The sequence below is a fragment of the Toxorhynchites rutilus genome, chromosome 1 (genome assembly GCF_029784135.1).
Source record: "Toxorhynchites rutilus septentrionalis strain SRP chromosome 1, ASM2978413v1, whole genome shotgun sequence".
Classification (NCBI taxonomy): Eukaryota; Metazoa; Arthropoda; class Insecta; order Diptera; family Culicidae; genus Toxorhynchites; species Toxorhynchites rutilus.
Window position 1 is genome coordinate 124,555,443 of NC_073744.1, and position 20,784 is coordinate 124,576,226.

The 20,784-nt window shown below is 34.9% G+C and overlaps 1 protein-coding gene and 1 non-coding gene across 2 annotated transcripts in view; both read left to right on the forward strand.

Annotated features, from left to right (window-relative positions):
- Positions 1-20,784, forward strand: part of LOC129761275 (uncharacterized) — a 543,642-nt gene that overhangs the window by 367,874 nt on the left and 154,984 nt on the right. The gene's annotated exons all lie outside the window — the stretch shown is intronic.
- Positions 15,838-15,920, forward strand: Trnal-cag (transfer RNA leucine (anticodon CAG)). The gene has a single exon. It is a non-coding gene; the product is annotated as a tRNA-Leu (tRNA).

The window sequence follows — 20,784 nt, forward strand, 5'->3', positions numbered from 1 at the left end:
TTAGTTGCAAGTGGTTGAAAAATTTTGAACTAGAATTGTGTCTGAAAATAATCTGATATTATAATGATGAGTTTTGTTAGAAATACTAGGAATTTTATAGTAAAAGGTAAATTCAACGGGGTCGATTAAAACATCAATCAATGAACAGTTCTGCGATTGGACCCATGAACTTGCTCATAGTAAGAAAATGAGAATGTTCGAAGGTATTAATAACAAAAAAAAACAAATTTTGGGCGGAACGAAGTTTGCCGGGTCAGCTAGTTTATGCATAAAAATTTAACGAATTGGACATGAATAGCATTTTTTCAAAGAGAAACATGAAAAAGTTCTTGTTCGAAAAACTTTTTCCGTGTAAATGCGCCCATCGTCCGATGTATGTAAAACTTGTTGGAAATTTTGAGGGTTATTTATATCTATTTCTTTGAGAGTTTTAAAAACATATGTTTGCGAGAAAAATGAATTTTAATTTTATAAATATTTTTTTCTAAAAAATTCTTTGATAATTTTCAATGAAAACCAAAATAATTTCCTACATTCCATTCTTTGACTAAAATTTTGTAGGTCTAATATTTTTTTTGTAACTTTTTTTAAATTTTGATTTTTTCCAATTTTTATTCGAAAAATCTTAATGTAAAAACTGTAAGATCTACGAAAAGTTGGTCAGATAATGAAATGTAGGAAATTATTTAGGCTTTCATTAAAAAATATCAAACAAATTTTTGGAAAAAAATTTCGTTGAAAAAAAAAATTTTGAAAATTAAAAAACAACAACTTTTTAATTTTTTTCTTTGAAAAAATGCTGTTAATGTTCAATTTGTTACAATTTTTCGTATAAATTGTCGCATTTTACATGCTCTGGTAACTTTTATCTATTTAGAAACATTTCAAAAACATGTCAAACGTGAGAATTTACACACAAAAATGTTACGAGCAAAACATATTTTGTTTCAGGAGTCTTCATACCAAAAGGATTTATATTCCAAAAACTATAAAAGGTAGAAAGTTGATGTCTTGGACAAAAGTTCATATTTTAATAAGATCTCAAACTTTGTCGAATACTCTGTATCGCTATCTTGACTTTGAACAAAATTAGGATTAGTTGAATTTTTTTCAAAGAAAACATGAAAAAGTTGTTGTTCGAAAAACTTTTTCCCTGCAAAAGTGCCGATGTATGGAAGACTTTTCGGAAATTGTAAGGGCTATTCACGTATATATTTTTGGGAATTTAGAAAAAAATAAATAATAAAATAAAAAAAAATGAAATATTTCATTTTTTGACAAGAATTTTGTAGGTATCATAGTTTTTAAGTTATGAGTTTTTGTAAAGAATTGAGAATTTGGCTTTTTCCTAAAAGTAGTCTAATTTTTTTTCGAATATTTCAAGTATGCAAAGTTGCTCAAATGACCCACGTCTTTACGCCCACAACGTTTCTCTGCTATCTTAGATGGCGCTGCCAACGGCCAGTCGAGTTGTTTCATGGGCCTGGCCGGGTAAGGGAGTAAAAAGTGCCCTCTAACCAAATCACTAGCTGTATGGCAAATATTGTAAAGGATATTAAATAAGAAATTTTGGCGGTTTATTTCAACCCCTATGTGGTTTGACGTAGGATCTATAGTGAAAAACGTACTTTCTCGTTTATTTCACGCCATCCTCAAAAGATCCGAGATAAAACTTTGAAAAAAATACTGAATGTGCATCTTACTACGATGTATCAAGAAAAAATATAAAAAAAAATCCATCAAAAATTTTAGTACCAAAAAAAATATTCAAATTTTGAAAAAAAAATTTTTTTTTGAGATTTAGAGATTCAGTACATATTTAAATGTGTTTCTACGGCTTTTCTAGATATGTGTGAATTTTTTGGGATTTTTTTCAATGTTGCGCGGTATCGAAAAATATTTTTTTTATATTTCCAAAGAGTGGTTAGGTAAGGGAGTAAAAAGTGCCCCCAAACCAAATCACTAGCTGTATGGCAAATATTGTAAAGGATATTAAATAAGAAATTTTGGCGGTTTATTTCAACCCCTATGTGGTTTGACGTAGGATCTATAGTGAAAAACGCACTTTTTCGTTTATTTCACGCCATCCTCAAAAGATCCGAGATGAAACTTTGAAAAAAATACTGAATGTGCATCTTACTACGATGTATCAAGAAAAAATATAAAAAAAAATCCATCAAAAATTTTAGTACCAAAAAAAATATTCAAATTTTGAAAAAAAATTTTTTTTTGAGATTTAGAGATTCAGTACATATTTAACTGTGTTTCTACGGCTTTTCTAGATATGTGTGAATTTTTTGGGATTTTTTTCAATGTTGCGCGGTATCGAAAAATATTTTTTTTATATTTCCAAAGAGTGGTTAGGTAAGGGAGTAAAAAGTGCCCCCAAACCAAATCACTAGCTGTATGGCAAATATTGTAAAGGATATTAAATAAGAAATTTTGGTGGTTTATTTGAACCCCTATGTGGTTTGACGTAGGATCTATAGTGAAAAACGTACTTTTTCGTTTATTTCACGCCATCCTCAATAGATCCGAAATAAAAATTTGAAAAAAATACTGAATATACATCTTACCACGGTGTATCAAGAAAAATTATCAAAAAAAATTTCATCAAAAATTTTAGTACTAAAAAAAATATTTAAATTCTGAAAAAATTTTTTTTGGGATTTTGAAATTCAGTACTACTTAAATTCATATTTAAATGTGCTCTTACGGATTTTCTAGATTGATAAATATCTTCAAACTGTTTTTTTTTTGAAATATCTAATTATAAAAAAAATACACAGTACAAAAAAATTTTATAGATTTTCTGGCATTTCGAAATTTTGAAAAAAAAATATAACTTTGAGACCCACTCCTGCTCAAATTTTTATTTAAATGCGTTCGTATGTGTCTTTTTTTTACATGTGGCGTAGTTTTTCCTGAATTTTTAAGAGCATTGTGTGACACAAAAATAATTTTCTGCATCGTCTGCATTATTATTTTTATTTTTTTGAAATCAATTATTTTATTGTATTCGTGGTTTTCAATTGAAAAATTAAAATAAAAAAAAACAAATCGGATTTGGTGTCTCAAAGTTATATTTTTTTTTCAAAAATTCGAAATGCCAGAAAATCTATAACATTTTTTTGTACTGTGTATTATTTTTTTTAATTTTTTTTTATCATTAGATATTTGAAAAAAAAACAGCTTGAAGATATTTATCAATCTAGAAAAGCCGTAAGAGCACATTTGAATATGAATTAGAGTAGTACTGAATCTCTAAATCCCAAAAAAAAAATATTCTAAATTTAAATATTTTTTTTAGTACTAAAATTTTTGATGAAATTTTTTTTTGATATTTTTTCTTGATATACCGTGGTAAGATGCACTTTCAGTATTTTTTTCAAATTTTTATCTCGGATATTTTGAGGATGGCGTGGAATAATCGAAAAAGTACGTTTTTCACTATAGATCCTACGTCAAACCACATAGGGGTTCAAATAAACCACCAAAATTTCTTATTTAATATCCTTTACAATATTTGCCATACAGCTAGTGATTTGGTTTGGGGCACTTTTTACTCCCTTACCCGGCCAGGCCCTTTGTCAATTGCACAAAGTGCACACTGAATGGCACTTGGGAGTAACACTTAATTCTTATTGTGCAAATTTCGGTGATTCGAGAACTTTAAATAAAAAACGCCGCCCACGCCCTTGCAATCAGAGGCAGAGAAAGAATCTTAGTCTGATACTCGAGGACGAAGGAGTCGCTGGTATAGCGTGGTAGTACCGTTTTTTTCATATCTCTCAACTCGCCATGCGGACATTATAATACGACCCGACGATATATTTTTTACCTAACGAGCTTAGTATTCTCTCTCTCTCACTCTCTCTCTCTCTCTCTCTCTCTCTCTCTCTCTCTTTCGCGCTCTCTATCTCTCTCTATTTCTCTCTTTCGTTCTTTCTCTTTCCTCTTTTCTCTTTGGTTCTTTTTCCCTATTGTGAACGCTCCTTGTCAGCGGGCGCATCTCTAAATTAAAACTTTGTTTGCAAATACAATTTCTCGTAGTAACTTATGTATTTAAATTCACGTATATTCAATGAATTTTGATTTACCGGTCGGTGTTGCAGTGAGTAAAACAAAATAGTTATAAGATGTATTTCCTGATTGTATTTATTGTTAATCATTTTCAGGATAAGTGCCCAGTTATCTACACGTTGTAGGACTCATCTATTAAACTTACATATGACTAAGGAAAAAAATGAAATTAATTATCAAAAATAATTATTGGATATAGATAGGACCTTCTATTTTTCAGAAAATTGTAGCAATTCAGCCATTTCATGCCAAACCGATCTAGTGGTTCTCATATTTTCGTAGAAATGGTAATTTTGTTCTTTATCGCAAAACATTAGACCCGTTTTTTTTTTATTGGTGTGGCCATTTCCATTTTAGGGTGGTTCAAATTATTTTTTTTCCCAAAAATTCCTTTTTTCGAAAATTCATAACTTTTGAACCAGTGAACCGATTCAGATTATCAGCATATCAAATTGATGCCAATGAGCTTGCATAAGCAAATGGATTTTACTTTCGTAATTATCAATTGTAGTCGTTTTTTATTGTTTTCTTTGCTTTGGACTAGAGTGAGTTCTACACAGTTAGAAACATACTGAATGCGTTCCATCACCAGAATATCGCTTAAGTGTGGTTTTGTCCGGTAATGAATCGAGGGAAGGTGTGGTTTACTATGGCAATTTGGAAGGCAAACTAGAAGCGAATGAACTATCTGAGTTTGAAACTTTCAGCGACTGAGCAATAATCGATAGAAAATTATATGATTTTCGCGATGCAAAACATTTTCCGTTTTTAATTTTAACATCCAATTTTATCATTGGGTACGAAAATATTGTACTAATGGGGAAGAATAATCTTCAGAAGCTTTCCTGGTAATTGCACTTGATAGAAAAATCACAAAACAAAATGTATTTGGTCGCAGTATTATATGAATAGAAAAGGGAACTAGCAGATTATCTTTCAGCAACGATAACATCTTTCCGGATTCTTCCCGATGCTCGATAACTACCCAACGAAAAGAGTAGCACGCGTGTATTTATGTGTATGTATATAAAAACGACAAAACGTCAAAAAACGACTTTTCTGACAAAAACGACCAAGTGCCGAAAAGTAAATTTAAAAAAAAAAAAATTTCGAGATAACAGTAAATCTCGACGTTTCATGCAATTCTAAGACATTTGAAAACCTTGAAAACCCCGATTTTCTTTACTCCCCATTGGGTGATTTTTCGATTTTCGGAAAACATAAATTTTCAGATCTCCGACAATAGTAAATGAAGTCCGTATGAGCCATTTTAACGTGCAAATCAACATTTCGCAGAGAGTCCCGTATGAAAAATCGATTTGACGATTTTCATTGGCACCTTAAACCATACGTTTTGCGTCGTATTCCAAAAAAAACGACGAGAAAGTCCCAGAGTGTTGATTTTTGATAAAAAAAAATTCGAGATGACAGTAGATCTCGACGTTTCATGCAATTTAATGTAATTTGGCATCAAAATTTTTTTTTTTGGAAAACCCCGATTTCCTTTGTGGGTGATTTTTCGGTTTTCAAAAAACTCTAACTTTAACCGCTGTGCGACACTAGTAAATGAAGTCCGATCGAGCTGATATTTTGCATAATTTTTCGTGGGAATCAACATTATTAATCAAGTTCGCTTTGGAAATTCGAGATGGCCATTTTCATTGGCATTCTAACATACATACATAAAAATCAACAATAATCTATAAACAAAAATGAAAACACTTCATGTTACATGGAATACGTGTATTTATACATACCTAATTTTGTTGTTGTTTGAGTTATTGTCTCGCAAATATTTTTTCACTTCTGTACAAAAGTGATTTTTTAACCAATCCTCAAATTTGTTTTGCCGTTATAACGAAACATTTTAGGCCGTAAATCGAAAACGTGCCTGAATTTAAGAGTACCGTTATAGCAAAATGCCGTATAAAGAGCAGCCGTATAGCGAGGTATGGGTGTATTGTTACAAATGTTCAAATGTTAGGCCTGATCACGAACGTCACTTCACGGTGAAAACGAAATGAATTGTATGTAATTTGTATGGACTTCATTTCGTTTTCACCGTGATCAGGCCCGTTGTAAGTGTCCTAAAGTTAGACAGTTTCATTGAAGCGACCGATTTTCAGTACATGTATGTGTACCCTCAATATGTTCCCGAAAGGCGTAGCCCTACGTAAAAGTTATTTCAATAATGAAAATATATACTGAACAGGAAAGAACAGTTGTAATTCTATTTGGGAATATGATTGAATACGTAAATGAAAAAACTATCAAATGCTAAGAAAGAAAACTAACATCATATATTTATTATCGGAAAAATAAATACGTTGCTTCATTTGGCGGTTTTTTTATTTTGGAATAAGTGTGGTCTGAAAAATCGGATTTTTTGGCGATTTCTCCGACATATCATGTAAATCAACAGTGACGCTATCTAAAAGTTGGAACAATCAAATTCAATTTAAACGTAACAAATTTTTTTTGAGTCTGCATATAAAAAACCTGAACATCACTTATTTTGTAGGTATGTGCGTGTAGAATGATACCTTTTATTTTGTCATTTGCTCTTCAATTCTCAAAATTGCGTCCAAGCAAGGGAAGCTACACTTGAAAATTTTGTGCAGCGGTCTCTTCGGCATTGTTCGCACGTTAGTTTGTTTTGAACTGTCTTTAGCTTTGTACCGTTTTTTTTTAAATTTTCGTATTTTGTTAAGGGAATGCAGCAGACGTTTCTCTAGGTTTCTATAGCTTGGGCGCCATTTTGAGAACTGAAGAGCAAACATCAAAATAAAAAAAAGAATCATCCTACAGAATGAATAACTGTACGCTCATAAGAATTACGTCAAAAAATAAATCGACCAAATTTTGATCGTTCCACCCTTTATGTGCTTTATATGCCGAAAACTTTATTGTGTGATATTGAAAGCTTCCTTTAATCATAGTACATGCTATTTTCACTAGATAAATGAAGTAGTTTCCCATGTCCAATGTTTAGTTCTGTTATTCTAATGAGTCACTGTTCCATAAAAAACTACACATAAATGTTTAAGCAAGAAATTTGCTTAGAAATCGACTAATGATACTAAGGCCACTAACTAAACTTCCACAAACAAACATTCAGCTATTTATCTTTGGAAAGAGAATGTTAACACTTTTGCAACAAACTTTCATGATGATGACATGGTAGATTCCTAAGAAAACCATTTTTGAAGCCAGAATGTATGGCAGTTTGCTGATATATACAATTTTCAAGAAATATTTGTTTTTGTAACGCATCTATTTATGACGTTTCGCTTATCAAAAAACTTATCCTATTCGTAACTGTTATATTGGAATTGTACCATTTATATTTTTGTGAAACATTAAACTTTTTCATGTTTAAGTTTTTTCTCGCTGGTTTCGATAGGCTTATAGATAGAATTTTGTCAAGATTCAAATAGCTAAACACTGCGATAACTATTTTTACACAACTATTTTTCGTGACAATTTTATGCAATTTTATCAACCAAGTACGACAATTAGTTTATACAAAAGTACGCAATTATTTTATTCAATTCGCGTGTTTATCGCTCCAGATATTATTTGGTGTTGAATTGCTATATAGACAAAAAGTATAGTAAAAAATATCAAACAAATTTTACATTTAATTCTGCATTGAAGTTATGTGGATGACGATTAGTTCTCGAAAACTATTTATTTGAAAATCCAGAAAAATATAAATTTTGTGATATCTCAAAAATCTCAGGATAATAGCCGATACCTTATTCTCCATGTAGAAAGGGCCTGGTCGGGTAAGGGAGAAAAAGTGCCCCCAAACCAAATCACTAGCTGTATGGCAAATATTGTATAGGATATTAAATAAGAAATTTTGATGGTTTATTTGAACCCCTATGGGGTTTGACATAGGATCTATAGTGAAAAACGTACTTTTTCGATTGTTTCACGCCATCCTCAAAAGCTTCAAGATCAAAATTTGAAAAAAATACTGAAAGTGCATCTTACTACGGTGTATCAAGAAAAATTATCAAAAAAAAATCATACAAAAGGACAGGCAAACCTTTTTTGTGCGGAGATAGGGACCGCTTAAGAAAATCACATAAAAAAATCGTGCAAAACTTCATCAGTAGCTTTAAAAAACCGAGTTCGGTACACATTTTGAAAAAAGCTTTTTTTTGTGCGGTAGATAGGGACCGCATAAAAAAAAGTTTCTCCCAAGAAAATAACTCAAATCCACGCCGTGCACCGTTCAATTTTGTTTTGTTTCCCTGCTTTGCGATGGGACAGTTTGCCTCTTCGGTTGCGCGTGGCTGTTTTGTGCTTTTAGTTGCATGCCGAAACGTGATGCTATTAGATATCATGTCATGCAAAAACTTAGAGCATTTGATGGAAGGAGGGGAATGATTTCAGAGGTGGATAATTGAGACGAAAATATGCTTTTTTCGCACTGAAATGCATATAAACTATCGAAAAAAACTAAATGGACGATAACTTCGTCAAATATGCTTCTTTTCATATACCGCACTAAAAAAACCGCACAAAAACAGGTTTTACTGTACTAAAAAATATATTGAAATTTTGAAATTTTTTTTTTGGAGTTTAGAGATTCAGTACTTTTCTATTTCATATTCAAATGTGTTCCTACGGCTCTTCTAGATATGTGTGATTTTTTCAGATTTTTTCAGTGTTGCGCGGTAATTTTTTTTTATATTTCCGAAGAGCCTGGTTGGGTAAGGGAGTAAAAAGTCCCGCAAACCAAATCTCCCGCTGTATGGAAAATATTGTATAGGGTTCTAAATCAAACATTTTGGGAGTTGTACCATATATTTGAGTCCTTATATGGTACACCATAGGATTTATTGTGAAAAATGCACCTTTTCGTTTATATCTCGCCATTATCAATAGCTTTGAGCCAAAAATATGAAAAAAAAACTGAAAGTACATCCTACTCAGGTGTGTCGGTCAATATTTTCATCAAATTTTTTCATCGAAAAAACAAGTACTAAAAAAATTTATCAAATTTATTTTTATTTTTATTTTAAATTAAATTTTAATTTTTTTTTATATTGAGATTCAGTACTACTCTAGTTTGTATTCAAATTTCTTCCTACGCCCATTTCAGGTATATGTGATTTTTTTCAGAACTTTTAGACTGTTTTTCACGGTACAAAAAAAATATATTTTCAGGCATTTCGAAATTTGGAAAAAAATATTATTTTGAGATTTTTATTTAAATGCGTTCGTATGTGTTGTTTTTTTTAATTTTAGCTTATTTTTTCTTGAATTTTTAAGAGAATTGCCCAACAAACTTTTTTTTTACCTTTGGGCATTTTTAATTCATTTTGAATTTAGAGACCCGTTACTGATCTATTATTTTTTTAATTTTGTTTTTCATATGTCTAAATTTTATCGGTATATTTAGAGCATTGTGCTGTACAAAGATTTTTTCTCTCGTATCTTAAAATATACGAGATTATCTTTACATTGGATTTAGATGGTTTATCAAATTCATAGGAGTCAGCAGTACGATGGAGCTCTGTGAGAACAAAAAGTCCTTGTAGAAAGATCATTCGGATTAATGAGAAGAACACTTTAAAAAATCCGAATTATTTTTATTTTTATTATTTTAATCATACAATTGAAAACCACGAATACAATAAAAAATCGATTTCAAGAAAATACATTTAATTATGAATTAGATCAATCAGATCAATCATTTCTTTCTGTTCATCTTATTTTTTAGTGGAAAAGATATTTTCATCTAAAAAGATATCTATCTATTGATTACAAAATGGAACTTCACTCTAATCAGCATCCAATGAATTTGTTCGCTCACTATTTTAAAAATCGGAGTATAAATTAATTTTAGACTTCTTGAAACCCATTTTAGTATGATCCATTGATAAATTACTTAATAAGATGCACGTGTTACTTTGTCATGTTTCGTGTATTCTTCGAATACTTCGACCTTCCATCTTCCCATTGAATTTTCAGATGTCCTTTGCAATACTTGTTGATTTCAATATCCGAGTCTTGTAGTGTCATCGTCAGCCCTCCAGGAATTATGGCCATCAAGCCACTGTTTGCCTTGAATTTATATTTTAGAGATATTTGGATTAGTTGGATAGTAATGATAATCGAGGTGAGAATTTATCCGATTCTGAGTACTGCAGCAGCTGAAGAATGTTGATTATATTCGTTTATAGTAACATAATCATTATAAATTTCTGCCTTCACAAACAAATGCTGCGATTTTGATTAAATAGTTGTCGAAAGAACGAAACAATTACTCAGAAATATTTGCATTTCAGACTCTAATTCAATACAACTATACTGTCGCAAATGATAGTTGGCTAGTCTGTGCTTACGCTTTCTTCTGATTGGGATCCTCTCAAATTCGATTTCAAATCCCAGATATTCTAGAAGAAGAATTACCCCTTTTTTTAGTATCGATTTGATTGGATTGAAATTTGTGCAGCAGGATGGAACCTGTGCATCATCGAAACCAGCTGAAATTGCAGCCAGGGCTAGCTAAGCTCTCAATTAAAGAATTCTACAAAATACATACTTTACCACCCTTCCTCTCTTCCTTCTATGCTTTTTGCAGCAAGAATAGTGTGATTGGAAAAATATTATTTGAACATTTTGTTTTCCTTGTCCCCTTTCCCCCCTTTTTCTCGAGGGGATCGGAATGTACAAATGAATCCTTTTCTGTGATTTGATAAGATTAGATTTTATAGGGGATGGAGGGAGGTGTCCCAAGAAAAAAAACCCTGATTGAACAATAACACTCAATCTTGGGGCGGAACGTGGGTGGATACGTGCGTGAGATGTGCTCAGAACTTTTCTGTGTAGGGTTCGTTGTTCGTCGTATCCTCCAAGATGAACGGATATTTTAAGTGGCCGAGAAATGAGTCCGTCCAGACATGAGGGACTTTCCACGATATTTAGTCGGTCCCCTGCTTGCATTAAAGAAATTGGAATTTGTTAGTGGTTTGGGCTTAATTTCATTCCAGCGAGGGGCACAGCAAAGAAATGCATCTTTAAAGATTGCAGCCGTTGTGATTCTATTAACCCCAAGTGGATACATTTCACATAACAGAATATCAGGTGTTGGTTTCGCTAAAGTGACAAAAACCTATATTGAATATAGGTGCATATATAATCGATAAAGAAAATAGAGAAACAACCGACTATTTGAAGTGATTTTTGACACGCGGTAACTTGTAAATTAACAATTAAAAAAAATTGTTTTAGAATATAGTGCGTAAATATTTTTACTTGATTTGTACATCATAGTGAACAAAAATATCGTGTAAGAAAACATCGTATAATATTTTTTTTTTATTACACCATCTCCGACAACGTCGTACAGACTGAAACCTTAAGATCTAAATTATTCTAAATTCCTTATTCTACATTCCGAACACTGAACACATTCTTGGACAAACTAAAATTGAACACGTCGTTAACATTATTAAAAGAACGTAAACACAAATTGGAACTATTGTTGCAGCCATAATTCGTTCTATGGAATGGTATAATAAACAATGGTGAATTACGAAAACGACGGGGAGGAATATTCCACGGAACTTGACGTAACAGCTCGGAACAGTCCACATTGCCGGTTATTCTTAGCCAAGTCAATAGCAAATCCAATTGATGTAAATTTATTTCATTTTTTAAATTCATAGAATGTTTCAGTAGGACGACCTTTTATTACAGGAATATTTGTGATTAAATTAACAACTACCCTTTTGTCTTTTGTTATGAATATTTCGTGAAATAATTTTTATTTATTTATTTATTTATTCGTCTTCGATTTAAACGTACAGACTACTAATTACTCCTAAAAATCTTAATTCTATTTTTAAACACGCATCGACTGATTTCATAGTCAAAACAGTCATTAATATCGTTAAAAGCACGGAGAGCTGTGTCGAAAGGGTTAAAGTAACCGTAACCGGTCCGGTGTGCGGGGACAGCGACAATTTGTGAGTTCCTCAGTTGTCGTGGGGGCACGTATAGAGGAATGTCCTGCAAGAGTTGAGGACAGTCAATGTTGCCACGTAGAATGTCAAAGACCATTAGTTGCTGAATTGCTCTGCGCCTGGCATTTAATGTTTCCATTTTGATTAACATGCAGCGGGCAGGGTAATTAGGCAGATTTGACGAGTCATTCCATGGTAGGTTTCGTAAAGCGAATCGAATAAAGCGCTTCTGTATTCTTTCAATTCTGACGACCATGGATACGTGATAAGGTGCCCGAACAGGGGCCGCGTATTCTAAGCCACTACGAATCAGGCTGCAGAATAATGCTTTCTGTGCGTAGATGTCGGTAAATTGCCAAGTGAAGCGTCGAATGAAACCAAGAATAGTAGAGGCTTTGGCTGTGATGAGTGCGACGTGTTCATTAAATCTAATCTTGGAGTCAAACGTGACACCAAGATCACAAATCGAGGTAACGCGCTCTAGTGGAGAAGATCCGATAGCGTATTGATGTTCGATGATGGTGTTTCTTCGGGAAAATGAAATCACCTTGCATTTTTAAATATTGACGCTCATACCGTTTTCATTGCACCACAGTAGCAGTTCGTCGATGTCTTTTTGTAGAGCGAGGCAGTCGAGTGCAGTCATAATAACGCGGAAAATCTTCAGCAAACATTTGTTTAAAAGATGACAAACGGGGACACAAGTCATTGACGAAAAGAACAAACAACAGCGGTCCAAGCACGCTTCCTTGTGGTACTCCAGATGTGATTTTGAAAGTTGAAGAACGCGTGAAGTTAATCGATACGGAGAACTGACGGTCTATTAAGTAAGATAAAATCCACTCAATCCCATGGCTTTTAATTTTCCGATCGCATATTGGTGTGGCACGGTGTCGAATGCTTTCGTAAAATCAACGTAGATGGAATCGATCTGCCTACGGGATTCGATCTCACGGAACAACGTATTGGTGTAGCACATCAGATTTGTGGTAGTAGATCGGTGCTGGACGAACCCGTGTTGAAATGCAGATATTACAGGCTGAACCAAGTTGTAAAGGGCGTTGTGGACTAAAGTTTCAAAAACTTTGCTCAAGCTGCAGAGGAGCGATACTCCACGGTAGTTCTCAACTTGATTTCGATTTCCTGCTTTGTGAATTGGAACAATCGTGGCTATCTTCCACACGCTGGGGAAGGATCTTTCGCTCATCGAACGGTTATACAGACAGGAAATCGGTGCAGCAAGCGATCTCGCACAATACTTCAAAAGGGACGGAGGAATGCCATCTGCTCCAGGACCTTTCGATGCATCAATGTTATCCAAGACTTTCGTGACTTCGTCTAGTGTGAACTGCAGCGCTGTAATGTTGAAGTCATATTCCTGTATGCGACTGAAACTCGTTGGAAGCAATGGTGGCGAATTCGTGTTGTAGACCGACTTAAAGAACTTCGCGAACAGATTAGCAACTTCAAGAGAAGTACTAGCAGCGATTCCATTGAATTTCACTGTGTCCGGAATACGGTTACTAGACCGCTGCGATTTTACGAATTTCTAGAATTCCAACGGGTTTTGCTTCAGGTTTGCTTGCGTTCGTTTGACGTAATCCTCGTGGCTAACCTTTAGGAGCTCGTTATACTGCAGTTCAATTAATCTGAGACTATTTTTACTGTCGATTGTTCGGGTATTCAGATAACGTTTGCGCGATTTACGCAGTACATTCCGTAAGTTGCGTAGCTGAGAATTCCACCAGGGTTGCCACGAAGTGCGCCTCGCCACGCGTCGTTGGAGAGGAACCCGTGCATAAACGGTTTCGTATAATTTGGCATAGAAACGATCAGCCAATACATCCACAGAGTCTCCGGTTAAAATTTGTTGCCAGTCGATAATAGACAAGTCGTTGTTTAACGATCCGTAGTCACAAAGCCTGAAATTCGGTTGTGGAGACGATTCGTAATCAGGCGTGACCGAATTGCATTGAGCGTCCAGTTTGATGATGAACGGCCTGTGATGCTGGTCTATCTCCAGAAGTGGTGCTGATGGCTCAGGAAGGTTAACAGCATCGGGCTCGCTGATGAAAGCTAAATCAAGCAATCTATCATTTGCGTTTGAAAAATAGTTCACTTGAATTAGCCCGCAGGCAAGCATCGGCTCTGTGAGAGCTAATTCTTGTTCCGTTGATGCATTAGATGGTAAGTAGCCGTTCACGTCTTCATCGAAGTGCCATCTCACAAAGGGAAGGTTGTAATCGCCTATCGTTAAGATTATATCGACACTCGATCACCTATCCACGATCGTCTGTACCGCACTGATGTGAGACGTGTAGACATCGGGACTGGAGAGAGGGCGAATATAAATACCGGTGATAAATAGCGAGCGGTGCATTAGATTAATACGGACAGCCATTTGTTCGAGTTGATCGACGTTTTCGAGCGATACCGTTGTACATGAGTGCTTGGATTTGACTGCGATGAGCACACCTCCACCTCTGGAAAGCTCACTGGTGTCATGATTACGGTCGCAACGGAAGAGTTGATAATCCGACGATAACTCACTGTCCCGAATGTCAGCACGAAGCCAGGTTTCCGTTAAAACCAGAGCATCGTAATCACACGACGAAAGCTTCAAGCGTAGTTCAGTTGTCTTCGTGCGTAAGCCTCTCACGTTTTGATAGTAAACGGTGAAGACGGAATCCATGTCATTCCATGGCTTGACGGTCCTACCAAGCATAGTACTGGAAATCACGGGACTATCAGGAAGCGGATAAGCCATTGAGTCATAGTAATTGCCTGACGATGGCAACTGGAAGGCCCCCTCACCATTTTCAACCGCAGGGCCGAGACGACTTCGATGGCGGGATACACATGTAGACGTAGAATAAGGTGCTGAAGGCTCGACTGGGTTGAAGGGCTTAGGGGCTTCCATAGGGCTAAGTGGCGTCTCGGTGGAGCGAGTGATGTACCCATAGGATTCAATGCGATGGTAGAAATCGATGAGCGTAGAGTAACAGAACTGATAACATTGGTTTAACTGGAACATGGGAGAGCATCAGACGCAGTAGGAATCGTAAGATTTTGGTACTTGCCTGAAGTAACAGGATGGAAGACCCCTTTACCAGAATCAAGAGCAAAACTCGACTGCTTTGATCGGTTCAGGGGCTTCAGGGGCTAATGATCGCACTCACCATTTATTGCTTTGACTCGAAATGATTGCTTAATTTTTTCACATCGATCTTAAAAAAGAGAAAAGCTAAAAAACAGGCAAGATTGTGATTGTACGTTTAGTCGTTTTTCTTTCCCGATTGATCGAAGTTATGAGAAAATGACTAAATAAAATATTGGTCACAGAAAAAAGGCTTCATAGGTTACAAACGAATTCGAAACCTGTTCCTGCTAGACCATTCATTCATTAATTTTTTGTTTTTAAGGAGCTTTCAATTTTTCCGTTCATTCGCTCCTAACTGCTAGAGCAATCCTCTAACAACCATATATGTATTCATTTGGGCGATATTGAAGCAATTTAGATGAATATACCTTCCGCAGGCCGAAATATTCATCGGTTCAACAAGACGGATAACCGACTGCTATTTTTAGATTACATGGTGTACACGGAATATCCGATTTTCGCACCGGAATCCATTCATTGAAATTTGTGTTCATTCATTTCTAGGTCTGATTCACGCTATGCTTTTAGTTGCATATATGTGATGAAGAAATAGCTAACGGTGCTACACGATTCGTAACAGTTCCCATTCAAGCACCATGTTGTTCATATGTCAGGATGGCCGAGTGGTCTAAGGCGCTACGTTCAGGTCGTAGTCTTCTCTGAAGGCGTGGGTTCGAATCCCACTTCTGACAATTCTTTTTTATGCACCCCAAATTGCCCGACCACTCCTGATTTTTTTTAAATTTTTACATGAGCTGAGAACCAAGGTCCTACAATTTCGCTTTAAACGACACTTCGTTACTCAATAATAAATCTATCGCGTTTCAATTCGCAGCAAACTCCAGCAGGCTGAAAATATTGCTGCTCTCTCTTCGAGATCAGTAAAAAAAAGTATCTCTTCTCCTCTGTACATGCTCGCTTCACGTTCATTTGGTTCACAATGCAGCGAGCGTTCTTTCGCATGTGAAATGAAGCTCTTCGACAACGATAGCAGTTTCAATGGTCAATTGATAGCGTCTGCTTTCCAAGTTACGAAATAGAAAACATTCAATCGAAAATGACTCCGACTGATGAGAATGGTACAAGTAAAAAAGTGATTTACATCTTTTGGTTCCACAATTGACAAGCTCGGCCACTACCCTAAAATACAATTTGTAATTTCATATTATCTACACCCGACAAAAAAAATTAGAGGAACAGAGTGCGAAGTCGGAAATTAGTAGCGATTTTTGACATGCTGTAACTTCGTGAAAAATGAACGCATATCGATTGGATATACATCATTTTAAAGCTACAACAGTCTGATTTTGATTTTTTCTGTTTTTTTTTCAAAGCTTTGTAGACTAAAACATTTTTTTGCTGACCAACCCAACAGCAAATCCAATTAATTATCCCCTCGTCTTTGATGATGAACTATTCATCAAACAACCATCGCTCCGCAAATCGAAAGGCAGTTTTGAAAACTCGAATAAATTCTGTACAAGCATAATTTGTTACTTTGACGAAAAAAATATATTTAAATTTTTTGCATCGAATCGTTCATTCTGAAAGTACACAGATCATTCTGTATTTGTGGTACAATTTGCGATGAAGTGGTCCTCTAATTTACTCCAAACTTAGGAAAATCGGCTAGAAAAAAAAAGGCTGAACGTATCAATATGAAATGTTCACAGATGTTTAGGGATTACACTAGACTAAAAATTTGTCTGCAAACATAAGAACTTACAGCGATATTTGCAGAATTATAGCCGATTTCTAAACCACTATAAAAATCCTGACATTTGGCACTTTTTTTTGAATCGATGCAAAAATAATGTTTTTTTTTTCGCCAAAGTGACAAATGTGCAGGATTTATTGGAGTTTGCAATATTTGCAGAATTACGGCAGATTTTCTAAAGCACTATAAAAATCCTGTTTTGGTCACTTTTTTGAAATCGAATTACATCAAATAATTTTTTTTCGTCAAAGTAACAAATTGTCCTTATGCAGAATTTATTGGAGTTTGCCTTTCGCCTGCCTTTCGATTTCGGTGCAATGATTATTTTTTGAATTATTCATCATCAAAGACTAAAAGTTCTACAGGAAAGTTCTAGAAGCCAAAGGAAGGCTGGTTGATAAGGTTGATTGGATTTGCTTTGGCAACAAACTGTGTTAGTTCACAAAATCATTGAAAAAATAGAAAAAAATCTTTTTTCTTTTCTTCTTTTTTTTCTTTACGGCATTGTTGTCCACTACATCTACATACACCAAGATAGAAATATGGACGTAAAATATTCTAATACCTGAAAAGTGTAGCTCTAAAATCTAAAATGTACATTCCATTGATATGCGTTAATTTTTCACAGTATGTTACAGTATGTCAAAAATCGCTTAAAATTTCCGATTTCGCACTCTCTCTATTTTTTTTGTCGAGTGTATTTTAATTGCGACTGATTTATTTTATAATGGCATATCCAAATTCAAGAACTTTGTTTTCTACATGTCAGTATGGTCGAGGGATCAGAGGCGCTAGGTTTGAAGAGCAACTAGTGCAGCTGCGTGACATAGTTTTTATATACCATTCCGAAGTCTTCTGTGCAAACCGTAATTGCATAAATCTCTCACTCAAAATGCAAATGCAGAGTAGGAGAAGGGTAATATAATGCAACGCAAACTCCACCGGGGTGAGTATTTCACTTGCGATTGCTTCAGCCAGCGAGCGGCCAACAGCCACATACAGAGGGTTTTCTCGACTCAAAGTGTATGTGTACCTGTCAGCGGCCGTTGATTATGACATATGTCCAGCTTGTGTACTGATCTCGCGAGGACAAGATTGAAGATGAATCATCCAACCATCTTCAACTGCCTCTTCAAAATCACGCAAATCATTGACTTTTTCCCGACCCATAATTTTTTCTACTAAAAGGTTCATTTTCTAATTTCGAAGTATCAATATCAATATATCAAATAAATGATTTGGTGACCGTTTGTCACGATTTAACTCGAGAACGTATCAATAGAATTAAATTATGATTTTCAGGTTTGATGCGTGCGGTTTGCGTCAGGTTTATATTCCAATAAATAATGAAAATGAGTGGAAAAGTTAGAAGATCATTGTACAAGGCGGATTCGATTATATACAGTCTCCAATTTCTTTCACTGTATATAATCGAGTCGAAACGATTTTTAAAAATTGATTTGTATAGACATATTTTTGTTTTTTTGAATATAAAAGAAGAATTCAATTTTTAAGTCAAAGTCATAAAGGGTGACCGGAATAAATCGCCACAGTAAACAACTGCAACAGAAACAACCGCTTAGAAAAAGTGTAGTAGGCTAGAAATATTTGGCGCGGGAAAAACATCATGTGCCTCACATTTCTATTATAAATTTATTCTCTTGTTCTCGTTTTTCGAAATTTATTCTGAGGACAATGTAATGGGGACGAAGTCCCCATTTGGCGAGGATAAGGAATCGAGGCGGCCCATGCCGCCAAGATGACGCAATCCGAGTCCACCGCCGACCCGCCGTCGGAAGCGGCGGTGTCTCGCACGCAAACCTGGGATCCACTGATTGCCCGGTTAGTTTGAAACATAGGATACGATCCTTTAGCAATGTCCGACCGAGCTCTAGCGAGCGTCGGACGGTATACGTCTGCCCGGGGCGTTACGTTTGCCTGGGGCGATACGTTTGCCCGGTTAATTCTTGTTTTGAAATACAATACCGCGCCACAATATTTATAGCCTACTACACATTTTATAAGCGGTGGTTTCTGTTGCAGTCGTTTTCTCCTGCGCTTTATTCCGGGAATCGTCATAAAGTCATAAACACATTTTTCACAAAAACGATTTACATGTATCGGGAATCTTTCTGTAGGTGATAGAGGATCATATGCATATTTGCGTATTTGCATATTTGCATATTTGCATGAAAAAAATCTTTCTACGCTAATGGCCGGATTACAACAATGACAGAGTCATAGAACTTTTGTTTGTTCTTGTCGGACTCTTGTTTGTTCTTGTCGGACTCTACTTCAAGAAGTACGCTAGGTAAGACAATTCTTTTGCTTCCGTTTGAAATATGAGGAAATTTTATACACGATACAGTTGTGAAACATCTAAAATGATGGATGTAAGTAACATTTTAAAAGTGAAAGACTTAAATGTTAGTGGTTTTTAATTTGTTATTACAATAAAACCAGTTTTTGTGCGGTTTTTTTCAATGCGAATTTTTTTGTGCGATTTTTTTTTGTACAATCGTAAAAAAATTCATTAAAAATTATGTGCGGTATTTGAAAAAAATTAGGTCATTGGTTATTAATTTTTATTTTTTTTATTTTTGATATGTGTTTCATCGCTCTACATAGGGATTTCCATTCTCATGTTTTGTTTTGTTTCTTTTAAGGTGTCAGTAGGAGCTTATTGAAAGTAGCAAAGAGATGATTTTATGATCTGCGCAAGTGCAAGTATTAGAGTGAAAAAAGGAAATCGAATGTTGATCACGAATGGAATCATTAGGATTTGGGTTATTTTCTTGAGGAACCCTTTTTTGAGCGGTCCCTATCCACCGCATGACAATTTTTTTTTCAAATTGTATCGCGAACACTATTTTTTAAAGCACTGGTAAAGTTTAGTACGATTTTTATGCGATTTTTTTTGTGTGGTCCCTACCGCCTCGCACAAAAACAGTTTTGCCTGTATTAATTTTATTCCAAAAAAATGTATAATGTATAATCTTCAAAAATCACGATTTTTACACCATTGCACTTATAATTTTTTCTCAACATATGTCATATTTGAAGGATAAAAAAAATATAGGAGGTTGTGTTCAAGACACGACCGCATTGTTGACGTAGAACTACGCTGTGGTTTAATTCAAGTCGCTTGTTTATAACTGCAGATATTAATTTATAATGCAACGAAAATTTTGAAATAACCATTCTACCAGTTTGGTCGCTCTGAAATGCTTTTTTTATTGATGATTCATTCTTGTGCTCGCAGAACAATACATGCTCGAGATAAGCGCAGCTGTCAATCTTAGTGGAGAAAGTTTTGCTACTGGCAAGCGAAACTAAATCACATACAAAATTCCAGAACGATATTTACTTTCTTAGTGATTAAATAAACGGAATAAACTCTATCTGTTAATCTCAACAACCTTGAAAAAAGTAGCATTTCTTCATTATGATCAAGATTAGCTCAAATGCAATCTTAGTTGAAAGCAGTTTTGCGACTGGCACGCGAGCCCAAATAAATTAATAACCTAATATATATAATAACTTATAATAACTTATAACTTATAACCTTATAACTTATTGAATAACCTCGTATTCCCCAAATATTTTTTTGGTGCACAACCTTAACACCTGCTTCACCATAGCGTCGGTTCAATGCATTGATGACAGAAAACAAACAATGTTAACTGCTTGGAAAAAGGCTAAATATTTGCCCTAGCGTAAATATTTCCCTCCCGCTATCTTCCCTCCTTGTTTATATTTATCATTACGACTGCATAATTTGCAACACAAAACAATCGGCAATCATAGCATAAAAAATAGACGATTGTTGCATCGTTACA